At 33.0% G+C, this 24,382-nt stretch overlaps 5 non-coding genes and 1 pseudogene across 5 annotated transcripts; all 6 read left to right on the forward strand.

Annotated features, from left to right (window-relative positions):
• The first annotated feature begins 95 nt into the window (after positions 1–95).
• LOC119879488 lies at positions 96–258 on the forward strand. The gene has a single exon (XR_005387545.1). It is a non-coding gene; the product is annotated as a U1 spliceosomal RNA (small nuclear RNA).
• A 4,290-nt stretch (positions 259–4,548) lies between these two features.
• Positions 4,549–4,711, forward strand: LOC119879490. Its single transcript, XR_005387547.1, has one exon. It is a non-coding gene; the product is annotated as a U1 spliceosomal RNA (small nuclear RNA).
• A 4,327-nt stretch (positions 4,712–9,038) lies between these two features.
• On the forward strand, positions 9,039–9,214 carry LOC119879486 (annotated as a pseudogene).
• Positions 9,215–13,546: 4,332 nt separating this feature from the next.
• Positions 13,547–13,711, forward strand: LOC119879489. Its single transcript, XR_005387546.1, has one exon. It is a non-coding gene; the product is annotated as a U1 spliceosomal RNA (small nuclear RNA).
• A 4,327-nt stretch (positions 13,712–18,038) lies between these two features.
• LOC119879485 lies at positions 18,039–18,202 on the forward strand. Its single transcript, XR_005387543.1, has one exon. It is a non-coding gene; the product is annotated as a U1 spliceosomal RNA (small nuclear RNA).
• A 4,323-nt stretch (positions 18,203–22,525) lies between these two features.
• LOC119879487 lies at positions 22,526–22,689 on the forward strand. The gene has a single exon (XR_005387544.1). It is a non-coding gene; the product is annotated as a U1 spliceosomal RNA (small nuclear RNA).
• Positions 22,690–24,382: the final 1,693 nt, after the last annotated feature.

Genomic DNA, 24,382 nt, shown 5'->3' on the forward strand with positions numbered 1-24,382 from the left:
TGATTGGAATCGACTCGAAAACAATCTAATTGAATTGAAAGGAATCGAATCAAATTTAATGAATCGACAAGAATCGTATCAAATCAAAAAGATCGATACTTACCTGGCAGGGGAGATACCATGATCACGAAGGTGGTTTTCCCAGGGCGAGGCTTATCCATTGCACTCCGGATGTGCTGACCCCTGCGATTTCCCCAAATGTGGAAACTCGACTGCATAATTTGTGGTAGTGGGGGACTGCGTTCGCGCTTTCCCCTGGTGATTCTGGTGGCTAAGATCAGACCTCGTTTCTGGCTGCGTGCGCCTCGGAGGCCTCGTGAGCTATTCTTTGACTTTTTGTGGTTACGCTTGGCCTTCGGGCTTTTCGCGTGTCATCCGTCCCCGTGTCGTCCTTATGACCGCTCACGTCGGTGCTCACTTTCGGTTGTATCTGTATGTGGCGAGGAGTTTCCTTACTTGGGACGCCTCGGTGCTTGAGCGGTGACCGGTCTCTCAGCAATAAGAAATAATATCCTTTAAAAAAAAAAAAAAAAAAAGATCGAATCGAAATGAATCAATTCGAAAAGAATCAAATCGAATCGAATCGAAAAGAATCGAATCGAAAAGAATTGAATTGAAAAGAATCGAATTGAATCGAATTGAAAAGACTCGAATCGAATTAAAAGAATCGAATCGAATCGAAAAGAATCGAATCGAATCGGAAAGAATTGAATTGGAATGAATCGATTTGAATCGAATTGAAAAGAATCGAATCGAAAAAATCGAATCGAAAAGAACTGAGTTGAGTTGAATCGAATCGAAAAGATTCGAATCGAATCGTGTCGAATCAAAAAGATGGAATCGAATCGAATCGAATCGAAAAGAATCGAATAGATAGAAAAGAATCAAATCGAATAGAAAAGAATTTGAATCGAATTGAAACGATTCGAAAACATCGAAACTAATCGAATCATCGAATGGAAAAGAATCGAATCGAATCAAAAAGAATCGAAACGAACTGAATCGAAAGAATCGAATCGAACAGAATCGAAAAGAATTGAATCGTGATGTAACAAATCGAATCCAAATGATCGAATCAAGCCAAGTCGAAAAGAATTGAATCGAAAAGAATCGAATCAAAATGAAAAGAATCGAATAGAATCGAATTGAAAATAATCGAATTGAACCGAATCAAATAGAATAGAATCGAACAGAATTGAATCGAATGAAAAGAATCTTATCGAATCGATTCGAAAAGAATTGAATCGAATCGAATGGAGAATCAAATCAAATGGAATCGAAAGAATCGAATCAAAGAGAATCTAATCGAAACGAAAGAATCAATCGAATCGAAAAGAATCGAATCGAAACGAAAAGTGTCGAATCGAATCGAATCGAAAAGAATCGAATCGAACCGAAAAGAATCAAATCGAATCGAAAAGAATCGAATTGAATTGAATCGTAATGAAAGAATCGAATCGAATCGAAAGAATCAAATCGAATCGAAACAATTGAATCGAATGCAATCAAATCGAAAAATCGAATCGAATTGAAAAGAATCAAATCGAATTGATTGAATCGAAAAGAATCGAATCGAATCGCATCGAATCGAAAATAATAGAATTGAATAAAAATCGAATCGAATTGAGAATAATTGGAATTGAATTGAATCGATAATCGAATCGAAACTAATCGAATCGAATCAAATCGATTCGAAAAAATCGAATCAGATTGCAACGAATCGAATCATATTGAATTGATTTGAATTGAAATGAATCGAATCTAATCAAATCAAAAAGAATCGAATCCAAAGAATCGAATTGTAGAAAATCAAATCAAAACAAAAAGATTCAAATCGAAACGAATCAAATTGAAAAGAATCGAATCGAATCGAATCGAAAAGAATCGAATCGAATCGAAAAGAATCGAATAGAAAAGAATCGTATCGAAATCAAAAGAATCGAATCGAATCGAATAAAAAGAATCGAATCGAATTGATTCGCATCGAAAAGAATCAATCGTATCGAATCGAAAAGAATCGAAATCTATTCGAATCGAATGGAATTGAATCAAAAGAATCGAATCGAATTGAAACGAAAAGAATCGAATAGATTCGAATTGAAACAAATCGAAAAAATCAAAACGAATCAAATCACATCGAGTGGAAAAGAATCGAATCAAATAGAAAAGAATCGAATTGAATCGAACTGAATCGAAAAGAATCGAATAGATCAAATCAAAAAGAATCGAATCGATTCGAGATGAACCGAGTAGAATCGAGTCGAAGTGAAAAGAATTGAATCGAATCGAATCGAAAAGAATCTAATCGAAACGAAAAGAATATCGAATCGAAGAGAATACTAATCGAAATGAAAAGAATCAAATCGAATCGAAAAGAATCGAATCGAAACGAAAACTGTCGAATTCGAATCGAATCGAAAAAGAATCGAGTTGAATAGAAAAGAATCGAATCGAATAAAATCGATAAGATTGAATCAAATCCAATAGAATCGAAAAGATTCCGAATCGATTGAAAGAAACGAACCGAAGTTGAAAAGAAATCGAATCGAATCGAAAGAATCAAATCGAAAAAAAATCGAATCGAAATTAAAAGAATCGAATCGAATCAAAGCATAAAGAATCGAATCTAATTGAATCGAAAGAATCGAATTGATCAAATAGAGAAGAATCTAATGGTAAGGAATCGAATCGAAAAGAATCCAATTGTATTGAATCGAATCGAAAAGAAATGAATTGAATAGATTATAAAGAATCGAATCGAAAGGAATCGACTCGAAACGTAAAGAATCGAATCGAAAAAATTGAATAGAATCAAAAAGAATTGAATAGAAATGAATCGAATCGAAATGAAAAGAATTGAATCGAATCGAATCGAAAACAATCGAATAAAAAAGAATCGAATTGAAACAAAAGAATCGCATTGTATTTAATCGAATCAAAAAAATCTAATTGAATCGAATCGAAAAGAATCGATTTGAAAAGAATCTAATCGAATTGATAGAAAATTGAATCGAATCGAAAACAATCGAATCGAATCGAATGAAAAGAATCGAATTGTATGGAAACGAATCGAAAGAATCTAATTGAGTAGAAAAGAATCAAATCAAATTTAATGGAATCAAAAAAGAACCGAATAGCATCGAATTGAATCGAATCGAAAAGAATCGAAACGAATTGAATCGAAAAGCATTGAGTCGAATCAAATCGAAAAGAATCGAATCGTATCAAATTGAAAAGAATCGAATCGATCTGAAAAGAATTGAATCGAATTGAATCGAATCGAAAAGAATCAAATTGAAACGAAAAGAATCAAATCGAATAGCAAAGAATCGAATCGAAACGAATCGATTTGAAAAGAGCCGAATCGAATCGAATTGAATGAAATATTCGAATCGAATCGAAAAGAATCTAATCTAATGAAATCCAAAAGAATCAAATCGAAACAAATAGAATCAAACCGAATGGAATTGAATCGAAAAGAGTCGATTCGAATCAAATTGGAATGAAAAGAATTGAATCGAATCGAATAAAAAACAAGTGAATCGAATAGAATAGAAAAGAAGAGAATCGAAACGAAAAGAATCAAATTGAATCGAAAGGAATCGAATCGAAAAGAATCGAATCAAAGAGAAAGACTCGAATCGAATGGAAAAGAATAGAATCAAAAAGAATCGAATTGAAACAAAAAGAATCGAATTGAATTGAATCGAAAAGAATCGAATGGAATCGAATCGAAAAGAATCGAATTGAATTAAATCGAAGAGAATCGAATTGAATTGAATCGAAGAGAATCGAATCGAATAGAAAAGAATCAAATCGAAATGAATCGATTTGAAAGGAAAGAATCGAATCGAATCAAATTGAATGAAAAGAATTGAATCGAATCAAAAAGAATTGAATCAAAAAGAATCAAACCGAAACAAAAAGAATCAAACCGAATTGAAAAGAATCTAACTGAATAGAATCGAAAAGAATCGACGTACCGAATCGAATCCAATCGAAAAAAATCTAATCGTATCAAATCGAATCGAAAAGAATTGAAATGAATAGAATAGAAAAGATTCGAATCAAATCAAAAACAATCAAATCGAGTAATATCGAATCGAAAAGAATCGAATCGAAAAGAATCGAATCGAATGGAAAAGAATTGAATCAAAAAGAATTGATTCAAATCAAAAAGAATCGAATTGATTCGAATCGAAAAGACTCGAATCGAAAAGAATCGAAAAGAATCGAATCGAATCAAAAAGGATCGAATCGCAAAGAACCGATCTAAAGAAAAGGAATCGAATCCAATCGAAACGAATAGAATCGAAAAGAATCGATTTGAATCGAAATGAAAAGAATCGTATCGAATCAAATCGAAAAAAATCAAATGGAATCGAATCGAATCGTATCGAAAAGAATCAAATCAAATGAAAAGAATCGAATCGAATAGAAAAAGAATCGAATTGATTGGAATCGACTCGAAAAACATCTAATTGAATTGAAAGGAATCGAATCAAATTTAATGGAATCGACAAGAATCGTATCAAATCAAAAAGATCGATACTTACCTGGCAGGGGAGATACCATGATCACGAGGTGGTTTTCCCAGGGCGAGGCTTATCCATTGCACTCCGGATGTGCTGACCCCTGCGATTTCCCCAAATGTGGGAAACTCGACTGCATAATTGTGGGTAGTGGGGGACTGCGTTCGCGCTTTCCCCTGGTGATTCTGGTGGCTAAGATCAGACCTCGTTTCTGGCTGCGTGCGCCTCGGAGGCCTCGTGAGCTATTCTTTGACTTTCTTGTGGTTACGGCTTGGCCTTCGGGGCTTTTCGCGTGTCATCCGTCCCCGTGTCGTCCTTATGACCGCTCACGTCGGTGCTCACTTTCGGTTGTATCTGTATGTGGCGAGGAGTTTCCTTACTTGGGACGCCTCGGTGCTTGAGCGGTGACCGGCTCTCTCAGCAATAAAGAAATAATATCCTTTAAAAAAAAAAAAAAAAAAAGATCGAATCGAAATGAATCAATTCGAAAAGAATCAAATCGAATCGAATCGAAAAGAATCGAATCGAAAAGAATTGAATTGAAAAGAATCGAATTGAATCGAATTGAAAAGACTCGAATCGAATTAAAAGAATCGAATCGAATCGAAAAGAATCGAATCGAATCGGAAAGAATTGAATTGGAATGAATCGATTTGAATCGAATTGAAAAGAATCGAATCGAAAAAATCGAATCGAAAAGAACTGAGTTGAGTTGAATCGAATCGAAAAGATTCGAATCGAATCGTGTCGAATCAAAAGATGGAATCGAAACGAATCGAATCGAATCGAATCGAAAAGAATCGAATAGATAGCAAAGAATCAAATCGAATAGAAAAGAATTTGAATCGAATTGAAACGATTCGAAAACATCGAAACTAATCGAATCATCGAATGGAAAAGAATCGAATCGAATCAAAAAAGAATCGAAACGAACTGAATCGAAAGAATCGAATCGAACAGAATCGAAAAGAATTGAATCGTGATGTAACAAATCGAATCCAAATGATCGAATCAAGCCAAGTCGAAAAGAATTGAATCGAAAAGAATCGAATCAAAATGAAAAGAATCGAATAGAATCGAATTGAAAATAATCGAATTGAACCGAATCAAATAGAATAGAATCGAACAGAATTGAATCGAATGAAAAGAATCTTATCGAATCGATTCGAAAAGAATTGAATCGAATCGAATGGAGAAGAATCAAATCAAATGGAATCGAAAAGAATCGAATCAAAGAGAATCTAATCGAAACGAAAAGAATCAATCGAATCGAAAAGAATCGAATCGAAACGAAAAGTGTCGAATCGAATCGAATCGAAAAGAATCGAATCGAACCGAAAAGAATCAAATCGAATCGAAAAGAATCGAATTGAATTGAATCGTAATGAAAAGAATCGAATCGAATCGAAAGAATCAATCGAATCGAAAACAATTGAATCGAATGCAATCAAATCGAAAAGAATCGAATCGAATTGAAAAGAATCAAATCGAATTGATTGAATCGAAAAGAATCGAATCGAATCGAATCGCATCGAATCGAAAATAATAGAATTGAATAAAAATAATCGAATCGAATTGAGAATAATTGGAATTGAATTGAATCGATAATCGAATCGAAACTAATCGAATCGAATCAATCGATTCGAAAAAATCGAATCAGATTGCAACGAATCGAATCATATTGAATTGATTTGAATTGAAATGAATCGAATCTAATCAAATCAAAAAGAATCGAATCCAAAGAATCGAATTGTAGAAAATCAAATCAAAACAAAAAGATTCAAATCGAAACGAATCAAATTGAAAAGAATCGAATCGAATCGAATCGAAAAGAATCGAATCGAATCGAAAAGAATCGAATAGAAAAGAATCGTATCGAATCAAATCTAAAAGAATCGAATCGAATCGAATAAAAAAGAATCGAATCGAATTGATTCGCATCGAAAAGAATCGAATCGTATCGAATCGAAAAGAATCGAATCTATTCGAATCGAATGGAATTGAATCAAAAAGAATCGAATCGAATTGAAACGAAAAGAATCGAATAGATTCGAATTGAAACAAATCGAAAAAAATCAAAACGAATCAAATCACATCGAGTGGAAAAGAATCGAATCAAATAGAAAAGAATCGAATTGAATCGAACTGAATCGAAAAGAATCGAATAGATCAAATCAAAAAGAATCGAATCGATTCGAGATGAACCGAGTAGAATCGAGTCGAAGTGAAAAGAATTGAATCGAATCGAATCGAAAAGAATCTAATCGAAACGAAAAGAATCGAATCGAAGAGAATCTAATCGAAATGAAAAGAATCAAATCGAATCGAAAAGAATCGAATCGAAACGAAAACTGTCGAATCGAATCGAATCGAAAAGAATCGAGTTGAATAGAAAAGAATCGAATCGAATAAAATCGATAAGATTTGAATCAAATCCAATAGAATCGAAAAGATTCGAATCGAATTGAAAAGAAACGAACCGAAGTGAAAAGAATCGAATCGAATCGAAAGAATCAAATCGAAAAAAAAATCGAATCGAAATTAAAAGAATCGAATCGAATCAAAGCATAAAGAATCGAATCTAATTGAATCGAAAGAATCGAATTGAATCAAATAGAGAAGAATCTAATGGTAAGGAATCGAATCGAAAAGAATCCAATTGTATTGAATCGAATCGAAAGAAATGAATTGAATAGATTATAAAAGAATCGAATCGAAAGGAATCGACTCGAAACGTAAAGAATCGAATCGAAAAAATTGAATAGAATCAAAAAGAATTGAATAGAAATGAATCGAATCGAAATGAAAAGAATTGAATCGAATCGAATCGAAAACAATCGAATAAAAAAGAATCGAATTGAAACAAAAGAATCGCATTGTATTTAATCGAATCAAAAAATCTAATTGAATCGAATCGAAAAGAATCGATTTGAAAAGAATCTAATCGAATTGATAGAAAATTGAATCGAATCGAAAACAATCGAATCGAATCGAATGGAAAAGAATCGAATTGTATGGAAACGAATCGAAAAGAATCTAATTGAGTAGAAAAGAATCAAATCAAATTTAATGGAATCAAAAGAACCGAATAGCATCGAATTGAATCGAATCGAAAAGAATCGAAACGAATTGAATCGAAAAGCATTGAGTCGAATCAAATCGAAAAGAATCGAATCGTATCAAATTGAAAAGAATCGAATCGATCTGAAAAGAATTGAATCGAATTGAATCGAATCGAAAAGAATCAAATTGAAACGAAAAGAATCAAATCGAATAGCAAAGAATCGAATCGAAACGAATCGATTTGAAAAGAGCCGAATCGAATCGAATTGAATGAAATATTCGAATCGAATCGAAAAGAATCTAATCTAATGAAATCCAAAAGAATCAAATCGAAACAAATAGAATCAAACCGAATGGAATTGAATCGAAAAGAGTCGATTCGAATCAAATTGGAATGAAAAGAATTGAATCGAATCGAATAAAAAACAAGTGAATCGAATAGAATAGAAAAGAAGAGAATCGAAACGAAAAGAATCAAATTGAATCGAAAGGAATCGAATCGAAAAGAATCGAATCAAAGAGAAAAGACTCGAATCGAATGGAAAAGAATAGAATCAAAAAGAATCGAATTGAAACAAAAAGAATCGAATTGAATTGAATCGAAAAGAATCGAATGGAATCGAATCGAAAAGAATCGAATTGAATTAAATCGAAGAGAATCGAATCGAATTGAATTGAATCGAAGAGAATCGAATCGAATAGAAAAGAATCAAATCGAAATGAATCGATTTGAAAGAAAAAGAATCGAATCGAATCAAATTGAATGAAAAGAATTGAATCGAATCAAAAAGAATTGAATCAAAAGAATCAAACCGAAACAAAAGAATCAAACCGAATTGAAAAGAATCTAACTGAATAGAATCGAAAAGAATCGACGTACCGAATCGAATCCAATCGAAAAAAATCTAATCGTATCAAATCGAATCGAAAAGAATTGAAATGAATAGAATAGAAAAGATTCGAATCAAATCAAAACAATCAAATCGAGTAATATCGAATCGAAAAGAATCGAATCGAAAAGAATCGAATCGAATGGAAAAGAATTGAATCAAAAAGAATTGATTCAAATCAAAAAGAATCGAATTGATTCGAATCGAAAAGACTCGAATCGAAAAGAATCGAAAAGAATCGAATCGAATCAAAAAGGATCGAATCGCAAAGAACCGAATCTAAAGAAAAGGAATCGAATCCAATCGAAACGAATAGAATCGAAAAGAATCGATTTGAATCTGAAATGAAAGACTGTATCGAATCAAATCGAAAAAAATCAAATGGAATCGAATCGAATCGTATCGAAAAGAATCAAATCAAATGAAAAGAATCGAATCGAATAGAAAGAATCGAATTGATTGGAATCGACTCGAAAACAATCTAATTGTAATTGAAAGGAATCGAATCACAATTTAATGGATCGCAAGGAATCGTATCAAAATCAAAAGATCGATAATTACCTTGCGGGGAAGCAGGATCCATGATCACGAAGGGTGGTTTTCTCCCAGGGCGGAGGCTTATCCATTGCACTCCCGGATTGCCTTGACACCCTGCGATTTCCCCAAATGTGGGAACATCGACTGCATCAAATTTGTGGTAGTGGGGGACTGCGTTCGCGCTTTCCCCTGGTGATTTCTGGTGGCTAAGATCAGACCTCGTTTTCTGGCTGCGTGCGCCTCGGCAGGCCTCGTGAGCTATTCTTTGACTTCTTCTTGTGGTTACGGCTTGGCCTTCGGGGCTATTTCGCGTGTCACTCCCGTCCCCGTGTCGTCCTTATGACCGATCACGTCGGTGCTCACTTTCGGTTGTATCTGTATGTGGCGAGGAGTTTCCTTACTATGGGACGCCTCGGTGCTTGAGCGGGTGACCGGCTCTCTCAGCAATAAAGAAATAATATCCTTTAAAAAAAAAAAAAAAAAAGATCGAATCGAAATGAATCAATTCGAAAAGAATCAAATCGAATCGAATCGAAAAGAATCGAATCGAAAAGAATTGAATTGAAAAGAATCGAATTGAATCGAATTGAAAAGACTCGAATCGAATTAAAAGAATCGAATCGAATCGAAAAGAATCGAATCGAATCGGAAAGAATTGAATTGGAATGAATCGATTTGAATCGAATTGAAAAGAATCGAATCGAAAAAATCGAATCGAAAAGAACTGAGTTGAGTTGAATCGAATCGAAAAGATTCGAATCGAATCGTGTCGAATCAAAAAAGATGGAATCGAAACCGAATCGAATCGAATCGAATCGAAAAGAATCGAATAGATAGCAAAGAATCAAATCGAATAGAAAAGAATTTGAATCGAATTGAAACGATTCGAAAACATCGAAACTAATCGAATCATCGAATGGAAAAGAATCGAATCGAATCAAAAGAATCGAAACGAACTGAATCGAAAGAATCGAATCGAACAGAATCGAAAGGAATTGAATCGTGATGTAACAAATCGAATCCAAATGATCGAATCAAGCCAAGTCGAAAAGAATTGAATCGAAAAGAATAGAATCAAAATGAAAAGAATCGAATAGAATCGAATTGAAAATAATCGAATTGAACCGAATCAATAGAATAGAATCGAACAGAATTGAATCGAATGAAAAGAATCTTATCGAATCGATTCGAAAAGAATTGAATCGAATCGAATGGAGAAGAATCAAATCAAATGGAATCGAAAAGAATCGAATCAAAGAGAATCTAATCGAAACGAAAAGAATCAATCGAATCGAAAAGAATCGAATCGAAACGAAAAGTGTCGAATCGAATCGAATCGAAAAGAATCGAATCGAACCGAAAAGAATCAAATCGAATCGAAAAGAATCGAATTGAATTGAATCGTAATGAAAAGAATCGAATCGAATCGAAAGAATCAAATCGAATCGAAAACAATTGAATCGAATGCAATCAATCGAAAAGAATCGAATCGAATTGAAAAGAATCAAATCGAATTGATTGAATCGAAAAGAATCGAATCGAATCGCATCGAATCGAAAATAATAGAATTGAATAAAAATAATCGAATCGAATTGAGAATAATTGGAATTGAATTGAATCGATAATCGAATCGAAACTAATCGAATCGAATCAAATCGATTCGAAAAAATCGAATCAGATTGCAACGAATCGAATCATATTGAATTGATTTGAATTGAAATGAATCGAATCTAATCAAATCAAAAAGAATCGAATCCAAAGAATCGAATTGTAGAAAATCAAATCAAAACAAAAAGATTCAAATCGAAACGAATCAAATTGAAAAGAATCGAATCGAATCGAATCGAAAAGAATCGAATCGAATCGAAAAGAATCGAATAGAAAAGAATCGTATCGAATCAAATCTAAAAGAATCGAATCGAATCGAATAAAAAAGAATCGAATCGAATTGATTCGCATCGAAAAGAATCGAATCGTATCGAATCGAAAAGAATCGAATCTATTCGAATCGAATGGAATTGAATCAAAAAGAATCGAATCGAATTGAAACGAAAAGCATCGAATAGATTCGAATTGAAACAAATCGAAAAAATCAAAACGAATCAAATCACATCGAGTGGAAAAGAATCGAATCAAATAGAAAAGAATCGAATTGAATCGAACTGAATCGAAAAGAATCGAATAGATCAAATCAAAAAGAATCGAATCGATTCGAGATGAACCGAGTAGAGAATCGAGTCGAAGTGAAAAGAATTGAATCGAATCGAATCGAAAGAATCTAATCGAAACGAAAAGAATCGAATCGAAGAGAATCTAATCGAAATGAAAAGAATCAATCGAATCGAAAAGAATCGAATCGAAACGAAAACTGTCGAATCGAATCGAATCGAAAAGAATCGAGTTGAATAGAAAAGAATCGAATCGAATAAAATCGATAAGATTTGAATCAAATCCAATAGAATCGAAAAGATTCGAATCGAATTGAAAAGAAACGAAACCGAAGTGAAAAGAATCGAATCGAATCGAAAGAATCAAATCGAAAAAAAAATCGAATCGAAATTAAAAGAATCGAATCGAATCAAAGCATAAAGAATCGAATCTAATTGAATCGAAAGAATCGAATTGAATCAAATAGAGAAGAATCTAATGGTAAGGAATCGAATCGAAAAGAATCCAATTGTATTGAATCGAATCGAAAAAGAAATGAATTGACTAGATTATAAAAGAATCGAATCGAAAGGAATCGACTCGAAACGTAAAGAATCGAATCGAAAAAATTGAATAGAATCAAAAAGAATTGAATAGAAATGAATCGAATCGAAATGAAAAGAATTGAATCGAATCGAATCGAAAACAATCGAATAAAAAAGAATCGAATTGAAACAAAAGAATCGCATTGTATTTAATCGAATCAAAAAATCTAATTGAATCGAATCGAAAAGAATCGATTTGAAAAGAATCTAATCGAATTGATAGAAAATTGAATCGAATCGAAAACAATCGAATCGAATCGAATGGAAAAGAATCGAATTGTATGGAACGAATCGAAAGAATCTAATTGAGTAGAAAAGAATCAAATCAATTTAATGGAATCAAAAAGAACCGAAATAGCATCGAATTGAATCGAAATGAAAAGAATCGAAACGAATTGAATCGAAAAGCATTGAGTCGAATCAAATCGAAAAGAATCGAATCGTATCAAATTGAAAAGAATCGAATCGATCTGAAAAGAATTGAATCGAATTGAATCGAATCGAAAAGAATCAAATTGAAACGAAAAGAATCAAATCGAATAGCAAAGAATCGAATCGAAACGAATCGATTTGAAAAGAGCCGAATCGAATCGAATTGAATGAAATATTCGAATCGAATCGAAAAGAATCTAATCTAATGAAATCCAAAAGAATCAAATCGAAACAATAGAATCAAACCGAATGGAATTGGAATCGAAAAGAGTCGATTCGAATCAAATTGGAATGAAAAGAATTGAATCGAATCGAATAAAAAACAAGTGAATCGAATAGAATAGAAAAGAAGAGAATCGAAACGAAAAGAATCAAATTGAATCGAAAGGAATCGAATCGAAAAGAATCGAATCAAAGAGAAAAGACTCGAATCGAATGGAAAAGAATAGAATCAAAAAGAATCGAATTGAAACAAAAAGAATCGAATTGAATTGAATCGAAAAGAATCGAATGGAATCGAATCGAAAAGAATCGAATTGAATTAAATCGAAGAGAATCGAATTGAATTGAATCGAAGAGAATCGAATCGAATAGAAAAGAATCAAATCGAAATGAATCGATTTGAAAGGAAAAGAATCGAATCGAATCAAATTGAATGAAAAGAATTGAATCGAATCAAAAAGAATTGAATCAAAAAGAATCAAACCGAAACAAAAAGAATCAAACCGAATTGAAAAGAATCTAACTGAATAGAATCGAAAAGAATCGACGTACCGAATCGAATCCAATCGAAAAAAATCTAATCGTATCAAATCGAATCGAAAAGAATTGAAATGAATAGAATAGAAAAGATTCGAATCAAATCAAAAACAATCAAATCGAGTAATATCGAATCGAAAAGAATCGAATCGAAAAGAATCGAATCGAATGGAAAAGAATTGAATCAAAAAGAATTGATTCAAATCAAAAAGAATCGAATTGATTCGAATCGAAAAGACTCGAATCGAAAAGAATCGAAAAGAATCGAATCGAATCAAAAAGGATCGAATCGCAAAGAACCGAATCTAAAGAAAAGGAATCGAATCCAATCGAAACGAATAGAATCGAAAAGAATCGATTTGAATCGAAATGAAAAGAATCGTATCGAATCAAATCGAAAAAAAATCAAATGGAATCGAATCGAATCGTATCGAAAAGAATCAAATCAAATGAAAAGAATCGAATCGAATAGAAAGAATCGAATTGATTGGAATCGACTCGAAAACAATCTAATTGAATTGAAAGGAATCGAATCAAATTTAATGGAATCGACAAGAATCGTATCAAATCAAAAAGATCGATACTTACCTGGCAGGGGAGATACCATGATCACGAAGGTGGTTTTCCCAGGGCGAGGCTTATCCATTGCACTCCGGATGTGCTGACCCCTGCGATTTCCCCCAAATGTGGGAAACTCGACTGCATAATTTGTGGTAGTGGGGGACTGCGTTCGCGCTTTCCCCTGGGTGATTCTGGTGGCTAAGATCAGACCCTCGTTTCTGGCTGCGTGCGCCTCGGAGGCCTCCGTGAGCTATTCTTTGACTTTCTTGTGGTTACGGCTTGGCCTTCGGGGCTTTTCGCGTGTCATCCGTCCCCGTGTCGTCCTTATGACCGCTCACGTCGGTGCTCACTTTCGGTTGTATCTGTATGTGGCGAGGAGTTTCCTTACTTGGGACGCCTCGGTGCTTGAGCGGTGACCGGCTCTCTCAAGCAATAAAGAAATAATATCCTTTAAAAAAAAAAAAAAAAAAGATCGAATCGAAATGAATCAATTCGAAAAGAATCAAATCGAATCGAATCGAAAAGAATCGAATCGAAAAGAATTGAATTGAAAAGAATCGAATTGAATCGAATTGAAAAGACTCGAATCGAATTAAAAGAATCGAATCGAATCGAAAAGAATCGAATCGAATCGGAAAGAATTGAATTGGAATGAATCGATTTGAATCGAATTGAAAAGAATCGAATCGAAAAAATCGAATCGAAAAGAACTGAGTTGAGTTGAATCGAATCGAAAAGATTCGAATCGAATCGTGTCGAATCAAAAAGATGGAATCGAAACGAATCGAATCGAATCGAATCGAAAAGAATCGAATAGATAGCAAAGAATCAAATCGAATAGAAAAGAATTTGAATCGAATTGAAACGATTCGAAAACATCGAAACTAATCGAATCATCGAATGGAAAAGAATCGAATCGAATCAAAAAGAATCGAAACGAACTGAATCGAAAGAATCGAATCGAACAGAATCGAAAAGAATTGAATCGTGATGTAACAAATCGAATCCAAATGATCGAATCAAGCCAAGTCGAAAAGAATTGAATCGAAAAGAATCGAATCAAAATGAAAAGAATCGAATAGAATCGAATTGAAAATAATCGAATTGAACCGAATCAAATAGAATAGAATCGAACAGAATTGAATCGAATGAAAAGAATCTTATCGAATCGATTCGAAAAGAATTGAATCGAATCGAATGGAGAAGAATCAAATCAAATGGAATCGAAAAGAATCGAATCAAAGAGAATCTAATCGAAACGAAAAGAATCAATCGAATCGAAAAGAATCGAATCGAAACGAAAAGTGTCGAATCGAATCGAATCGAAAAGAATCGAATCGAACCGAAAAGAATCAAATCGAATCGAAAAGAATCGAATTGAATTGAATCGTAATGAAAAGAATCGAATCGAATCGAAAGAATCAAATCAAATCGAAAACAATTGAATCGAATGCAATCAAATCGAAAAGAATCGAATCGAATTGAAAAGAATCAAATCGAATTGATTGAATCGAAAAGAATCGAATCGAATCGCATCGAATCGAAAATAATAGAATTGAATAAAATAATCGAATCGAATTGAGAATAATTGGAATTGAATTGAATCGATAATCGAATCGAAACTAATCGAATCGAATCAAATCGATTCGAAAAAATCGAATCAGATTGCAACGAATCGAATCATATTGAATTGATTTGAATTGAAATGAATCGAATCTAATCAAATCAAAAAGAATCGAATCCAAAGAATCGAATTGTAGAAAATCAAATCAAAACAAAAAGATTCAAATCGAAACGAATCAAATTGAAAAGAATCGAATCGAATCGAATCGAAAAGAATCGAATCGAATCGAAAAGAATCGAATAGAAAAGAATCGTATCGAATCAAATCTAAAAGAATCGAATCGAATCGAATAAAAAAGAATCGAATCGAATTGATTCGCATCGAAAAGAATCGAATCGTATCGAATCGAAAAGAATCGAATCTATTCGAATCGAATGGAATTGAATCAAAAAGAATCGAATCGAATTGAAACGAAAAGAATCGAATAGATTCGAATTGAAACAAATCGAAAAAATCAAAACGAATCAAATCACATCGAGTGGAAAAGAATCGAATCAAATAGAAAAGAATCGAATTGAATCGAACTGAATCGAAAAGAATCGAATAGATCAAATCAAAAAGAATCGAATCGATTCGAGATGAACCGAGTAGAATCGAGTCGAAGTGAAAAGAATTGAATCGAATCGAATCGAAAAGAATCTAATCGAAACGAAAAGAATCGAATCGAAGAGAATCTAATCGAAATGAAAAGAATCAAATCGAATCGAAAAGAATCGAATCGAAACGAAAACTGTCGAATCGAATCGAATCGAAAAGAATCGAGTTGAATAGAAAAGAATCGAATCGAATAAAATCGATAAGATTTGAATCAAATCCAATAGAATCGAAAAGATTCGAATCGAATTGAAAAGAAACGAACCGAAGTGAAAAGAATCGAATCGAATCGAAAGAATCAAATCGAAAAAAAATCGAATCGAAATTAAAAGAATCGAATCGAATCAAAGCATAAAGAATCGAATCTAATTGAATCGAAAGAATCGAATTGAATCAAATAGAGAAGAATCTAATGGTAAGGAATCGAATCGAAAAGAATCCAATTGTATTGAATCGAATCGAAAAGAAATGAATTGAATAGATTATAAAAGAATCGAATCGAAAGGAATCGACTCGAAACGTAAAGAATCGAATCGAAAAAATTGAATAGAATCAAAAAGAATTGAATAGAAATGAATCGAATCGAAATGAAAAGAATTGAATCGAATCGAATCGAAAACAATCGAATAAAAAAGAATCGAATTGAAACAAAAGAATCGCATTGTATTTAATCGAATCAAAAAAATCTAATTGAATCGAATCGAAAAGAATCGATTTGAAAAGAATCTAATCGAATTGATAGAAAATTGAATCGAATCGAAAACAATCGAATCGAATCGAATGGAAAAGAATCGAATTGTATGGAAACGAATCGAAAAGAATCTAATTGAGTAGAAAAGAATCAAATCAAATTTAATGGAATCAAAAAGAAACCGAATAGCATCGAATTGAATCGAATCGAAAAGAATCGAAACGAATTGAATCGAAAAGCATTGAGTCGAATCAAATCGAAAAGAATCGAATCGTATCAAATTGAAAAGAATCGAATCGATCTGAAAAGAATTGAATCGAATTGAATCGAATCGAAAAGAATCAAATTGAAACGAAAAGAATCAAATCGAATAGCAAAGAATCGAATCGAAACGAATCGATTTGAAAAGAGCCGAATCGAATCGAATTGAATGAAATATTCGAATCGAATCGAAAAGAATCTAATCTAATGAAATCCAAAAGAATCAAATCGAAACAAATAGAATCAAACCGAATGGAATTGAATCGAAAAGAGTCGATTCGAATCAAATTGGAATGAAAAGAATTGAATCGAATCGAATAAAAAACAAGTGAATCGAATAGAATAGAAAAGAAGAGAATCGAAACGAAAAGAATCAAATTGAATCGAAAGGAATCGAATCGAAAAGAATCGAATCAAAGAGAAAAGACTCGAATCGAATGGAAAAGAATAGAATCAAAAAGAATCGAATTGAAACAAAAAGAATCGAATTGAATTGAATCGAAAAGAATCGAATGGAATCGAATCGAAAAGAATCGAATTGAATTAAATCGAAGAGAATCGAATTGAATTGAATCGAAGAGAATCGAATCGAATAGAAAAGAATCAAATCGAAATGAATCGATTTGAAAGGAAAAGAATCGAATCGAATCAAATTGAATGAAAAGAATTGAATCGAATCAAAAAGAATTGAATCAAAAAGAATCAAACCGAAACAAAAAGAATCAAACCGAATTGAAAAGAATCTAACTGAATAGAATCGAAAAGAATCGACGTACCGAATCGAATCCAATCGAAAAAAATCTAATCGTATCAAATCGAATCGAAAAGAATTGAAATGAATAGAATAGAAAAGATTCGAATCAAATCAAAAACAATCAAATCGAGTAATATCGAATCGAAAAGAATCGAATCGAAAAGAATCGAATCGAATGGAAAAGAATTGAATCAAAAAGAATTGATTCAAATCAAAAAGAATCGAATTGATTCGAATCGAAAAGACTCGAATCGAAAAGAATCGAAAAGAATCGAATCGAATCAAAAAGGATCGAATCGCAAAGAACCGAATCTAAAGAAAAGGAATCGAATCCAATCGAAACGAATAGAATCGAAAAGAATCGATTTGAATCGAAATGAAAAGAATCGTATCGAATCAAATCGAAAAAAATCAAATGGAATCGAATCGAATCGTATCGAAAAGAATCAAATCAAATGAAAAGAATCGAATCGAATAGAAAAGAATCGAATTGATTGGAATCGACTCGAAAACAATCTAATTGAATTGAAAGGAATCGAATCAAATTTAATGGAATCGACAAGAATCGTATCAAATCAAAAAGATCGATACTTACCTGGCAGGGGAGATACCATGATCACGAAGGTGGTTTTCCCAGGGCGAGGCTTATCCATTGCACTCCGGATGTGCTGACCCCTGCGATTTCCCCAAATGTGGGAAACTCGACTGCATAATTTGTGGTAGTGGGGGACTGCGTTCGCGCTTTCCCCTGGTGATTCTGGTGGCTAAGATCAGACCCTCGTTTCTGGCTGCGTGCGCCTCGGAGGCCTCGTGAGCTATTCTTTGACTTTCTTGTGGTTACGGCTTGGCCTTCGGGGCTTTTCGCGTGTCATCCGTCCCCGTGTCGTCCTTATGACCGCTCACGTCGGTGCTCACTTTCGGTTGTATCTGTATGTGGCGAGGAGTTTCCTTACTTGGGACGCCTCGGTGCTTGAGCGGTGACCGGCTCTCTCTCAGCAATAAAGAAATAATATCCTTTAAAAAAAAAAAAAAAAAAAAAGATCGAATCGAAATGAATCAATTCGAAAAGAATCAAATCGAATCGAATCGAAAAGAATCGAATCGAAAAGAATTGAATTGAAAAGAATCGAATTGAATCGAATTGAAAAGACTCGAATCGAATTAAAAGAATCGAATCGAATCGAAAAGAATCGAATCGAATCGGAAAGAATTGAATTGGAATGAATCGATTTGAATCGAATTGAAAAGAATCGAATCGAAAAAATCGAATCGAAAAGAACTGAGTTGAGTTGAATCGAATCGAAAAGATTCGAATCGAATCGTGTCGAATCAAAAAGATGGAATCGAAACGAATCGAATCGAATCGAATCGAAAAGAATCGAATAGATAGAAAAGAATCAAATCGAATAGAAAAGAATTTGAATCGAATTGAAACGATTCGAAAAAATCGAAACTAATCGAATCATCGAATGGAAAAGAATCGAATCGAATCAAAAAGAATCGAAACGAACTGAATCGAAAGAATCGAATCGAACAGAATCGAAAAGAATTGAATCGTGATGTAACAAATCGAATCCAAATGATCGAATCAAGCCAAGTCGAAAAGAATTGAATCGAAAAGAATCGAATCAAAATGAAAAGAATCGAATAGAATCGAATTGAAAATAATCGAATTGAACCGAATCAAATAGAATAGAATCGAACAGAATTGAATCGAATGAAAAGAATCTTATCGAATCGATTCGAAAAGAATTGAATCGAATCGAATGGAGAAGAATCAAATCAAATGGAATCGAAAAGAATCGAATCAAAGAGAATCTAATCGAAACGAAAAGAATCAATCGAATCGAAAAGAATCGAATCGAAACGAAAAGTGTCGAATCGAATCGAATCGAAAAGAATCGAATCGAACCGAAAAGAATCAAATCGAATCGAAAAGAATCGAATTGAATTGAATCGTAATGAAAAGAATCGAATCGAATCGAAAGAATCAAATCAAATCGAAAACAATTGAATCGAATGCAATCAAATCGAAAAGAATCGAATCGAATTGAAAAGAATCAAATCGAATTGATTGAATCGAAAAGAATCGAATCGAATCGCATCGAATCGAAAATAATAGAATTGAATAAAAATAATCGAATCGAATTGAGAATAATTGGAATTGAATTGAATCGATAATCGAATCGAAACTAATCGAATCGAATCAAATCGATTCGAAAAAATCGAATCAGATTGCAACGAATCGAATCATATTGAATTGATTTGAATTGAAATGAATCGAATCTAATCAAATCAAAAAGAATCGAATCCAAAGAATCGAATTGTAGAAAATCAAATCAAAACAAAAAGATTCAAATCGAAACGAATCAAATTGAAAAGAATCGAATCGAATCGAATCGAAAAGAATCGAATCGAATCGAAAAGAATCGAATAGAAAAGAATCGTATCGAATCAAATCTAAAAGAATCGAATCGAATCGAATAAAAAAGAATCGAATTGATTCGCATCGAAAAGAATCGAATCGTATCGAATCGAAAAGAATCGAATCTATTCGAATCGAATGGAATTGAATCAAAAAGAATCGAATCGAATTGAAACGAAAAGAATCGAATAGATTCGAATTGAAACAAATCGAAAAAAATCAAAACGAATCAAATCACATCGAGTGGAAAAGAATCGAATCAAATAGAAAAGAATCGAATTGAATCGAACTGAATCGAAAAGAATCGAATAGATCAAATCAAAAAGAATCGAATCGATTCGAGATGAACCGAGTAGAATCGAGTCGAAGTGAAAAGAATTGAATCGAATCGAATCGAAAAGAATCTAATCGAAACGAAAAGAATCGAATCGAAGAGAATCTAATCGAAATGAAAAGAATCAAATCGAATCGAAAAGAATCGAATCGAAACGAAAACTGTCGAATCGAATCGAATCGAAAAGAATCGAGTTGAATAGAAAAGAATTGAATCGAATAAAATCGATAAGATTTGAATCAAATCCAATAGAATCGAAAAGATTCGAATCGAATTGAAAAGAAACGAACCGAAGTGAAAAGAATCGAATCGAATCGAAAGAATCAAATCGAAAAAAAATCGAATCGAAATTAAAAGAATCGAATCGAATCAAAGCATAAAGAATCGAATCTAATTGAATCGAAAGAATCGAATTGAATCAAATAGAGAAGAATCTAATGGTAAGGAATCGAATCGAAAAGAATCCAATTGTATTGAATCGAATCGAAAGAAATGAATTGAATAGATTATAAAAGAATCGAATCGAAAGGAATCGACTCGAAACGTAAAGAATCGAATCGAAAAAATTGAATAGAATCAAAAAGAATTGAATAGAAATGAATCGAATCGAAATGAAAAGAATTGAATCGAATCGAATCGAAAACAATCGAATAAAAAAGAATCGAATTGAAACAAAAGAATCGCATTGTATTTAATCGAATCAAAAAATCTAATTGAATCGAATCGAAAAGAATCGATTTGAAAAGAATCTAATCGAATTGATAGAAAATTGAATCGAATCGAAAACAATCGAATCGAATCGAATGGAAAAGAATCGAATTGTATGGAAACGAATCGAAAAGAATCTAATTGAGTAGAAAAGAATCAAATCAAATTTAATGGAATCAAAAAGAACCGAATAGCATCGAATTGAATCGAATCGAAAAGAATCGAAACGAATTGAATCGAAAAGCATTGAGTCGAATCAAATCGAAAAGAATCGAATCGTATCAAATTGAAAAGAATCGAATCGATCTGAAAAGAATTGAATCGAATTGAATCGAATCGAAAAGAATCAAATTGAAACGAAAAGAATCAAATCGAATAGCAAAGAATCGAATCGAAACGAATCGATTTGAAAAGAGCCGAATCGAATCGAATTGAATGAAATATTCGAATCGAATCGAAAAGAATCTAATCTAATGAAATCCAAAAGAATCAAATCGAAACAAATAGAATCAAACCGAATGGAATTGGATCGAAAAGAGTCGATTCGAATCAAATTGGAATGAAAAGAATTGAATCGAATCGAATAAAAAACAAGTGAATCGAATAGAATAGAAAAGAAGAGAATCGAAACGAAAAGAATCAAATTGAATCGAAAGGAATCGAATCGAAAAGAATCGAATCAAAGAGAAAAGACTCGAATCGAATGGAAAAGAATAGAATCAAAAAGAATCGAATTGAAACAAAAAGAATCGAATTGAATTGAATCGAAAAGAATCGAATGGAATCGAATCGAAAAGAATCGAATTGAATTAAATCGAAGAGAATCGAATTGAATTGAATCGAAGAGAATCGAATCGAATAGAAAAGAATCAAATCGAAATGAATCGATTTGAAAGGAAAAGAATCGAATCGAATCAAATTGAATGAAAAGAATTGAATCGAATCAAAAAGAATTGAATCAAAAAGAATCAAACCGAAACAAAAAGAATCAAACCGAATTGAAAAGAATCTAACTGAATAGAATCGAAAAGAATCGACGTACCGAATCGAATCCAATCGAAAAAAATCTAATCGTATCAAATCGAATCGAAAAGAATTGAAATGAATAGAATAGAAAAGATTCGAATCAAATCAAAAACAATCAAATCGAGTAATATCGAATCGAAAAGAATCGAATCGAAAAGAATCGAATCGAATGGAAAAGAATTGAATCAAAAAGAATTGATTCAAATCAAAAAGAATCGAATTGATTCGAATCGAAAAGACTCGAATCGAAAAGAATCGAAAAGAATCGAATCGAATCAAAAAGGATCGAATCGCAAAGAACCGAATCTAAAGAAAAGGAATCGAATCCAATCGAAACGAATAGAATCGAAAAGAATCGATTTGAATCGAAATGAAAAGAATCGTATCGAATCAAATCGAAAAAAATCAAATGGAATCGAATCGAATCGTATCGAAAAGAATCAAATCAAATGAAAAGAATCGAATCGAATAGAAAAGAATCGAATTGATTGGAATCGACTCGAAAACAATCTAATTGAATTGAAAGGAATCGAATCAAATTTAATGGAATCGACAAGAATCGTATCAAATCAAAAAGATCGATACTTACCTGGCAGGGGAGATACCATGATCACGAAGGTGGTTTTCCCAGGGCGAGGCTTATCCATTGCACTCCGGATGTGCTGACCCCTGCGATTTCCCCAAATGTGGGAAACTCGACTGCATAATTTGTGGTAGTGGGGGACTGCGTTCGCGCTTTCCCCTGGTGATTCTGGTGGCTAAGATCAGACCTCGTTTCTGGCTGCGTGCGCCTCGGAGGCCTCGTGAGCTATTCTTTGACTTTCTTGTGGTTACGGCTTGGCCTTCGGGGCTTTTCGCGTGTCATCCGTCCCCGTGTCGTCCTTATGACCGCTCACGTCGGTGCTCACTTTCGGTTGTATCTGTATGTGGCGAGGAGTTTCCTTACTTGGGACGCCTCGGTGCTTGAGCGGTGACCGGCTCTCTCAGCAATAAAGAAATAATATCCTTAAAAAAAAAAAAAAAAAAAGATCGAATCGAAATGAATCAATTCGAAAAGAATCAAATCGAATCGAATCGAAAAGAATCGAATCGAAAAGAATTGAATTGAAAAGAATCGAATTGAATCGAATTGAAAAGACTCGAATCGAATTAAAAGAATCGAATCGAATCGAAAAGAATCGAATCGAATCGGAAAGAATTGAATTGGAATGAATCGATTTGAATCGAATTGAAAAGAATCGAATCGAAAAAATCGAATCGAAAAGAACTGAGTTGAGTTGAATCGAATCGAAAAGATTCGAATCGAATCGTGTCGAATCAAAAAGATGGAATCGAAACGAATCGAATCGAATCGAATCGAAAAGAATCGAATAGATAGCAAAGAATCAAATCGAATAGAAAAGAATTTGAATCGAATTGAAACGATTCGAAAACATCGAAACTAATCGAATCATCGAATGGAAAAGAATCGAATCGAATCAAAAAGAATCGAAACGAACTGAATCGAAAGAATCGAATCGAACAGAATCGAAAAGAATTGAATCGTGATGTAACAAATCGAATCCAAATGATCGAATCAAGCCAAGTCGAAAAGAATTGAATCGAAAAGAATCGAATCAAAATGAAAAGAATCGAATAGAATCGAATTGAAAATAATCGAATTGAACCGAATCAAATAGAATAGAATCGAACAGAATTGAATCGAATGAAAAGAAATCTTATCGAATCGATTCGAAAAGAATTGAAACGAATCGAATGGAGAAGAATCAAATCAAATGGAATCGAAAAGAATCGAATCAAAGAGAATCTAATCGAACGAAAAGAATCAATCGAATCGAAAAGAATCGAATCGAAACGAAAAGTGTCGAATCGAATCGAATCGAAAAGAATCGAATCGAACCGAAAAGAATCAAATCGAATCGAAAAGAATCGAATTGAATTGAATCGTAATGAAAAGAATCGAATCGAATCGAAAGAATCAAATCAAATCGAAAACAATTGAATCGAATGCAATCAAATCGAAAAGAATCGAATCGAATTGAAAAGAATCAAATCGAATTGATTGAATCGAAAAGAATCGAATCGAATCGAATCGCATCGAATCGAAAATAATAGAATTGAATAAAAATAATCGAATCGAATTGAGAATAATTGGAATTGAATTGAATCGATAATCGAATCGAAACTAATCGAATCGAATCAAATCGATTCGAAAAAAATCGAATCAGATTGCAACGAATCGAATCATATTGAATTGATTTGAATTGAAATGAATCGAATCTAATCAAATCAAAAAGAATCGAATCCAAAGAATCGAATTGTAGAAAATCAAATCAAAACAAAAAGATTCAAATCGAAACGAATCAAATTGAAAAGAATCGAATCGAATCGAATCGAAAAGAATCGAATCGAATCGAAAAGAATCGAATAGAAAAGAA

The sequence above is a fragment of the Canis lupus genome, unplaced genomic scaffold (assembly GCF_011100685.1).
Source record: "Canis lupus familiaris isolate Mischka breed German Shepherd unplaced genomic scaffold, alternate assembly UU_Cfam_GSD_1.0 chrUn_S919H1084, whole genome shotgun sequence".
In the NCBI taxonomy this organism is placed as follows: Eukaryota; Metazoa; Chordata; class Mammalia; order Carnivora; family Canidae; genus Canis; species Canis lupus.